The sequence below is a fragment of the Manis javanica genome, chromosome 2 (assembly GCF_040802235.1).
Source record: "Manis javanica isolate MJ-LG chromosome 2, MJ_LKY, whole genome shotgun sequence".
In the NCBI taxonomy this organism is placed as follows: domain Eukaryota; kingdom Metazoa; phylum Chordata; class Mammalia; order Pholidota; family Manidae; genus Manis; species Manis javanica.
Genome location: NC_133157.1, coordinates 207,873,804 through 207,881,749, shown reverse-complemented (window position 1 = coordinate 207,881,749; position 7,946 = coordinate 207,873,804). Strand labels below are relative to the sequence as shown.

General features: G+C 37.1%; 1 pseudogene; it reads left to right on the top strand.

Annotated features, from left to right (window-relative positions):
• Positions 1 to 4,975: 4,975 nt before the first annotated feature.
• LOC140848018 (adrenodoxin, mitochondrial pseudogene) lies at positions 4,976 to 7,435 on the top strand (annotated as a pseudogene).
• The last annotated feature ends 511 nt before the right edge of the window (positions 7,436 to 7,946 follow it).

Here is a 7,946-nt window from a genome sequence, read left to right as displayed (position 1 = left end):
CCATTGTACTTATCATTACCTGAAATTGTATATACCTCTTCATTCTTTCTTTCCTTCCCTTTTCTAAATTAGCAAGACATTAATCATCTTACTTCTCCCCCTGAGAAAGTAAGCTTTCTGATGAGAGGAGCTTTTATTTTTATAGTTGTTTTCACTGTATATCAAGGTTCTAAAGTAGTTCCTGGCATGTAGTAGTAGCACTAATACATATCTATTGAGTAAATGAATGTGTGAATGAATGAATGAAGCTGAAATAAAAATGGTGAGAAATACAGAAAAATTTTAAAACACAACTAACAATCTTGATCTGACTTATATCAAACTGTACTTAACAATTACATACACTGATCATTTTCAAAAACCAGTCATGTATCTATCTACATCCAAAGTGCATTTCTTTGAAAACCAAAGTTTAAGTAGTGATGTACTAACTCCTTTCTATAACCACGGTGTAAGTAGAAAACAGTAACAGAAAGAAAATGAAAATTGCCAGATGTGGTTAGAAAGCAAAACAAACAAGTAAAAAAATTAAACTTCCTAATTACCTAGTGACTGAATAGTAGTTATTATGGAATTCAGAAAATATTTTAAACTGAAATATATGAACTTTCTACATATCAAAATTTTAAAATACTACTACAGGGAAATTTGTAGCATTAGGGGGGAAAAAACCCATCAGGTAAAACACAATAGAAGGAAAGAAAGAATTAATTTAAAAATCAGAAATAAAGTAGAAAACAAAGAAATGAAGTAGGAAACAAAAATCAGAGCAGATCAGTGATCCCCAGATGAAGTCAATGTAAAGAGTAGTGACAGAGAAACCCATGAACCAACTGATTAAAAAAAAGGGAGAATATACAAATCCACTGATCTGCAGGAGTGGGACAAAGGGTACAGATGGACAACAAAGAGTTTTTTAAAAGAAAGCAAAATGGAATACTTTCATGCCAATACATTTTTAAAATTAGAGAAAATGGACAATTACTAAAGCAATGGTCAAATAATTTTTCATTAGAAATTTGAATTTTCAAATTTAAAATTAAAATGAAAATACTAAGTAAAATTAAGTAAAATTTAATAAAATCACTAGAATGACACTGTATATTAGGTTTCTAAAGAAGGAAAACATTTAGTTAACTCCTTCCAATCATCTTTGACAAAATGGTAAAATGATACATTCTTCAGTTTCTTTGTAAAGACTTAGAATTCTAAAGTGTGTTAATCAAAATCCATTTAGTTACCATCGCATAAAGAATTTTTCTAGGTAAAGGAATTTCTTGGCTTATAAAACTAGAACTTCAGAAGTGTTTCTAGTTTCAGGAGGGCTGGATCCAGTTATTCAAATAATGCCATGAGTAAACTGTTTTGTTCTCCTTTCTATCAAGGCACTGCTTTCCTCAGTTTTGAATTCATTCTCATCAAACTACAGTACTGTGGTGGTTAACTGAGTCCGGAGAATTTCTAGACTTGCATCACCTCGTAGCTAGTGATCACAGAGAACAAAGAACTGCTCTTCCCTGTGAATTTCAGCAGAAGTCCTCAGGGTCAACACTAATTGACCTGCTGATGTCATGTGCCCACCCCTCAGCTGATCCCTTTGACCAAAGGAGGGAGTTGTCTGGCCTTGGGCTCCTCACCCAGCCATCAGCAGGGTGGAATTTTTCCTTTCTACATCATCTGAACCAAGAGTTGGAAGAAGGTATGACTTTCCTGAAGAAAGAGATGCTGTGAGAAGCCAAAAAATATGTATCAACTGTGTCCTACAGATGCCATGTTGGTAAAAATGACACAAAGGCTATCAGATAATTATTTTTATCTGTTTTATCGATACTAGCAATGTCTCTAATATAAAGTGGGAAAAGACAACTTCTCCCATATCTTCTCTTCTCCAACAGTAGCAATTAATCTGGGACATAATAATCTAACTTTTATTTACCTTTATATACATATAGTCTTGATTTGCTGCTATTCTCTCCCAACATTTCCAAGTTCTGGGAGCATGGTGTATCCTTAACATCACCAACTAGTAAGGGATAAGGTGGTACATACTCAGTGACCAGTTGAACTTAAAGTTAGCTGCACTCCTAGGGCTCCTTTTCTCTTTAGGATCTTACTGGCAGAGAAGAAAATGCTGAACCTGGGATCCCTCTGGACCTATATCTAGTCTTTAGAGAAAAAGGAGAGGACACAGGAATGAAAAGAATGGGAGGAACTCGAGGGAGAGCAAGAAAGAATTCTATTGTTTACATGGGTGACAAGCTGCTTTAATCTCAGTCATGTGAAATTAGGTAAAATTCAGTGGGGCAGTGACATCAAAATGTCGTATATAGAGATTATGTCAATTAAGTAATTGATAAACTGAAAGTTGCTATGTAAATGTGAGAAATTCAGCTATATTTTATCTGGAGTTCTTTTCTCTTTTTTTTATAGATATAAGCAAAATGTGTTTCACAGAACATTCTGTGACACAGACTGTGAGAAAATATTCCCACAATCATACAAACTTGTGAAAACCAACATTTCTCTACTTGTCTTATAATTTTCATTCACTTATTAAAGTTTAAAAATATAAAAACCACATTTTATTTAGCCCAGTATTGACCTACCTACTTACCTACCTCCTCTGCTTCCTTTTTTTCTGTGATCAAGCCTGCTTAACAGCGTGTCTTTACATACACTCTGGGAAAGACTAGTTTTCTCCCTTTAAGGAGGAACTAAATGCGGAAATTGGTAATTGACTTACAAGTAGGATTTTGTAGTTTTCCCATGCTACTGTTTCTCCTTTCTCTTTGTCCTTTCACTCTCCACCTCCCATTTCCACAGCCCACTGACCTCTCCTAATGATGTTAATCATAAAAATGTTGATTGCCTTCAGACAGTCTCATTCAAAGTTTACAATGAAACAATTGATATGTATCTTCACTTCATGAATGAAGGATGGAGGAGTCAGAAGCTTGCCTGAGGTCATGCGATTAAGGGCAATGTAATGATACTGCATTATTACTGAAAATAAAAAATAGTAGCTGCACTGTAAGGGTGTATAACAGAATGGTGGGCTTGCTGGAGACATGGGGTGAAACTTCTATCTCCTCATCCCTTAAGCCTCCAGTGAGTCATTGTCCTTTATGGAAGTCTGCTCAGTTGTTGATTACCCCAAACTGTTACTGGTGGAATGCAATGCATTTTTCTGATTCTTGTCTTCTTGAAGGAAAGAATTCAATCAAGAGACAGACTTAGGACACTTTTAAACAGCAGGAGTTTATTAAACAAAGCATAAGTACACTCCAAAGAAGGGTGGAGAGCCGGCTGTCTGGAAACAAGAAGCAGCCCCATTATTAGGGTTAGGATTGATTTTTTAAATGATAATGTAACTCCAGGAGGGAAAATCTTTCTCCCAGCCTGGGGCAAATTACCTTTGAAACCGAAATTAGTCAAAGGGAGAAATAAAGTGGGAGAAACCCGTTTATTGCTTACAAGCAGTCATCCACTGCAGTTCACGGTGTCTCTCATACCCTGGCTGCAAAAAAGGGACCCCTCCAAACTTCTCCAGTCCAGTTATACGCTCACTACTCCCACGTAATCACCTACTGATACGGAGATAGACTATTTTTCTCCACCCTTGGAAACACCCATTGATATGGAGATGAACAAGGCCAGGTGAGAGATTCTGGAAATATTGCAATTTTACCCACAGATGGTAACTCCTTCCCCAGGTCTTATATCATTCAATTGACATATTGATTGACAATTTCCGGTTATATAACTTTCTCAGTGCACAGACGCCCACCCACACTAAGCAAACCCATGGGGTGGGGCCAAAATTGCAATGTAAATTTATTATGATCCTGAGGTAACTCTGGGTCACCTTTTGGGTCTTAGAGCCCAGGTGCCAACCCAAGCTGGTGGTCTCAAAGCCCTATTGGGCTTTTTACATCTTGTTAGACCCTGATAAGGCAGGAGACTCTACCATAAACAGGAGGGTTTGGGGGTACGTTCTACCATCTGGTGAAAAGGGGTGGGTGGATGATAAGGGGTGTCTTGTCCAGGACTACCTGACATAACTTTGTTGCCCTAAATCATTGTTCTCAAGGAAACTTGCAGAGGAAGGAATATTTATATTATCACAACATAGTTGTAGTGCAAATTTTGTGTTCCATTAAACACTATGCATGTTTATCTGTATCAGCCAACAAAAGCATCTATAATAGCTAGGATGTAAGGTAACACCTGGTTTTGGAAGATTTGATGGGGCTAAAATTACAAGTTTGGCACAAGTCAGATGTAGATTACTGGAATGGGAGGATGGCCACAAATTTATCAATGGCTGGACCAAATGCCTTACTGAATTCAAGAAGTTCAATCATTATTGACTACTGACAGAAAGGGAAAGATGGGGGAAGAGAGGAAGGCAAAGCCAGTAGTAAGTATAAGCAGTAGGTTGGCTCAGCTCCCAAGCCCTCTTCCTACAACTTGACACTGACTCTATTAGGCTTTATCAAGTGAGTCGCTTACACTCTTGGAGTCTGTTTTTTCACCTATGAAATGGGAGCAATAGTACCTTTTTAACATACCTTGCAGGATTTTTTTAAGGCTAGACAGAAAGAGACAGGACTACAAAGCAATACAGATAGATGTCTTTATACATTTCATGACACTATCATCAACACATTTATATCCGATTTGGACTATGTGGTATAAATATAGCATATGTGGCATATATACAGGCCAAGTGAGGAATTATGCCTAAGGGAGCACTCTTTCTGCAGTTTGGCAGAAAGACTACACAGAGCACACACATACACACAAATCTTAAAAATAGAAATTTAAAAGTAGTATAATTGAATTATTTAATGAATTACTTAAACGATCCCTTGAGTGTTGTATTGATTAACAACAATTTAATTATTTTAATTAATCAAATAAAAGCCAGAGTATTGTTAATAAAGAGTGATGTAATATTGGTGTGGACAGTTATTTGGGACCTAGTTCAACTGCCGCTGTGTGGCCTTGGCCTCAGCTTTAGTCTTAGATGTTTTTTCTGTCCATCTGGGGTGTTCTTAACTTGGTGGATGTGCCACAGGACCACTCGTGTCACCTTAAAAGAAAGATGCGAACAGCGCCCGTCCAGGCCACGCCCCGGCCGGCCCGCCGGCCTCCGCACGCTCCGCGGCGGCCCTCGGGCGTCGGCGCAGCGCTCCTCCCGCGCTCGCGGACGCTCTCGCGGCCCGCGTCGCATCTGGGAGTCACGCGACCGCGGGCTATGGCCGCCGCGGGGGGCGCGCGGCTCCTGCGCACCGCCACCGCGGCCCTCGGCGGCGCGGCCCACCGGCGGCTGCTTCTCGCAGGAGCCGGGAGCCTCCCGGACGGCCGGGGGCGGGCGGAAGCGCCGAGCGGGGCCTGGGGGGCCGTGTGGGGGCGCACCGGGCGCTGAGCGCGTCGGCGGAGGCGCACCGCAGCTCAGAAGATAAAGTAACAGTCCACTTTGTAAACCGTGATGGTGTAACATTAACAGCCAAAGGAAAAGTTGGTGACTCTCTACTAGATGTTGTGGTTGAAAATAATCTAGATATTGATGGTTTTGATACTGGTTGGGCTGCCAAATCTGTTTGACAAAATCTATGGACAATATGACTGTCCGAGTGCCTGATGCCGTGGCTGATGCCAGACAGTCCATTGATATGGGCAAGAACTCCTAAAGAAATATGAGTATTTTCACAAGATGTTAACCTTTTTTTACAATTATTATTATTAATGTAATTGAGAACATGGATGAATTGGTTTATTATTATGACTAGTTTTACTACTTTAATTCACCTTGTCTAACTACTGAGTTTCATAGCCCTGAAAGTATGCAGTCATTATTTTGGTTAGACTATAAAAAGCAAATAAAATGTTAGAACATAGTTAATATTATAAAACTTTATGTGTTTACCCTATGTTTAGTGATTTTGGCAAATTTTTTCATATGAATCTTATGCCTGCTACCTATAAAGTAAGTTAAAAAAATGGTATTATTATTCCTATTAGATGTGGGTGAAAATAGAACAAAAAATTAGAAGATCTGTACTTGAATCTGCATCTTGTTACTACAAATTGTATGTTCACATTGAAACTGGAGAAATTACAAATATCTAGTTTACAGCAATAACATGTAAATGTGTATGGACAAAACTAATTGCTCAGTAAACTGCTTAATTTCAAAGACAGTTATTATCTTATAAATAAATATTTCAAAATTTTGTTTAAATTAAAAGTATAGTTCTTTATGGCCTGAGCTCCCTCACAGCATGGTGGCTGGGTTTTAATAGTGCCCCAAGAGAGAACTCGTACACCAGGCAAAAGCTGGGTCCTTTCTTTCAACGAGTCATGGATATCACAGTATCCCTTATGCCACTTTTTTTTATTGGTAGTGAGGCACCAAGTCTGGCCCATCATTTGAAGACTGGGTGTCAGAGAATTTGCATACATGTTTTAAAGCCACTACAACTGTTTTCAGGTTAACCTGGCATATTATTGCCTGTGAACTAACAGTGTGTTCTAAACTTTTTAAGAGGGGCTAGATTTTACTCTTGCATTATGTTTTGAAATATTCTTGTGTCTTCTTTGTTATGATGGTTCATTTGTTTTATTCCATGACTCCCAACAGTTTTCTTCCTGACAGTTGATTTAAATAAGAGGGAATAATGGTAGGCTCCCTTTCAATGCTGTGTAATTTTAGTTTACATTTCTCTGTCATTTTGCTATCAAGAAAGGCATTTTCCTTTTGTAAAGTACTCTGTATAATTGTTGAATATGTGCTGAAACTTAATACAGTATTTGGTTTTCACAGGTAAACCATCCTGTTACTACATAAGTAATTCAAAACTGCTGAATAGTTTAAGTGAAACATTCTAAAAATTTCCAAACCTTTTGCCTAACTTTCACTGTGAAAATATTGTCGAATTTTTGTCTTAAGGGACAATTTTCCTGTTTTCTTAAGTACCCATATAGTGTTGCACATGGTTTCTATAACAGTCATTCAGCATTTAGAAAAATTACGTTTCACTTGAAAAATTGTTTTCTAATGGAAAGTTAAGGTTCATTATATATTTTCCCATCTTTTCTTTTTCTTCCATTTTACAACTCTTTTAATTGCTTTTCCCTACCTTAAACTACTTGAATTTTGTGGTAAATCACATTTTGGATCAGAGTTTGAGAGATGGCTTATTTATTAGATAACATCACTCTATAATGAAAAAGAAAATAGAAAATAATGTATTACATGTGCATTTCTAAAAATAGCATATGAGACTTTAAGTGTAAACCAAAGATATTCAGACATTACATAGAAATTTTGTTTCTTGTTAGGGAATATTTAAGAATAGAAATATGACCTTGGTTAAGCAACAACAGGATTTCTTTAATGTGTCAATATATCACATGATGTTGAGTTATTTTTATCAGATTTTCTTCTGTTTATACGTTTTTAGAAACTGGAAAATTAGAAAACCAGCTGTCAGGAGGAAAGCGTGATTACTTGTAAACACAAATGTGGCTATGACAGAACAGAGACTGGGAGTTAAAAGATAATTTAAATTTACCAGAATCAACTTAGAGAAGCTGATGGAAAGATCTTTATAGTGAGAGGTATTACTTTTAAAAAAACTATTACTAACAAATCATCTTAATCAATGTCTTACTCTTCTTTTGACTCCCATTTGCTTTTCTTATATCTGGGTGTATTATCTGTTATTTAATTTTTAGACTTGATTTGATAATGTTATAAAATTAAGCAGAGCCAAAAAAAAAAAAAAAAGATGCGAACAAACTCACAGAAAGTTTTCTTTCCTGATAATTCTTTCTGGATGTTTAGTATTCTAAAGAACAGTTATTGATTTAGAAATTTTTGTTGTTAGTTTTTAGGTTTGTTTTGATTTTGATGTTTTTACTTGTGGTTAAAAAAATAA